Genomic DNA, 517 nt, shown 5'->3' on the forward strand with positions numbered 1-517 from the left:
TTCTTTTCGAGGCTGTTTTCTCCTCCCCTACCCCAACTCCCCTATGAGCAGACAGCCTCGAAAGGTCATCCCACCCGTACTCCGGGGGGAGATGGATCTATTCCTGTGGGAGCTGAGTGCTTTGGAGGGGAGCCAGCGCGCCCAAGGAGCTCCAGCCCAGCACTGGGTTTTGTTGTGTGTGTGCCTATGTGTGTGTGTGTGTTTTTCAACAGCTCTGAGCATTCAAGCCTTGTTTTTCCTACTCGGCACTACGGATTATGGATGAATAAGCATAAAGATATCCAGGCAACATTAAAAAAAAAAAAGCCCTCTACCATATCCAATCTCTTAATACAGTCTTGGCTTTGTGGAGCCCAACGCTGTGTTATTTACCCGATAACTGAGTTTCCTTTCTGATTATTCACATCACTCTAGGCACATTCAGGGCTTCAGAACAGCTCAACAGGAGCAGAAACTCCTCTTTTTCTTTTTCTTTCTTTCTTTCTTTTTTTTTTTTTTTTTTCTTTACGCGTACTTT

The sequence above is a fragment of the Meleagris gallopavo genome, chromosome 20, assembly GCF_000146605.3.
Source record: "Meleagris gallopavo isolate NT-WF06-2002-E0010 breed Aviagen turkey brand Nicholas breeding stock chromosome 20, Turkey_5.1, whole genome shotgun sequence".
Lineage (NCBI taxonomy): Eukaryota > Metazoa > Chordata > Aves > Galliformes > Phasianidae > Meleagris > Meleagris gallopavo.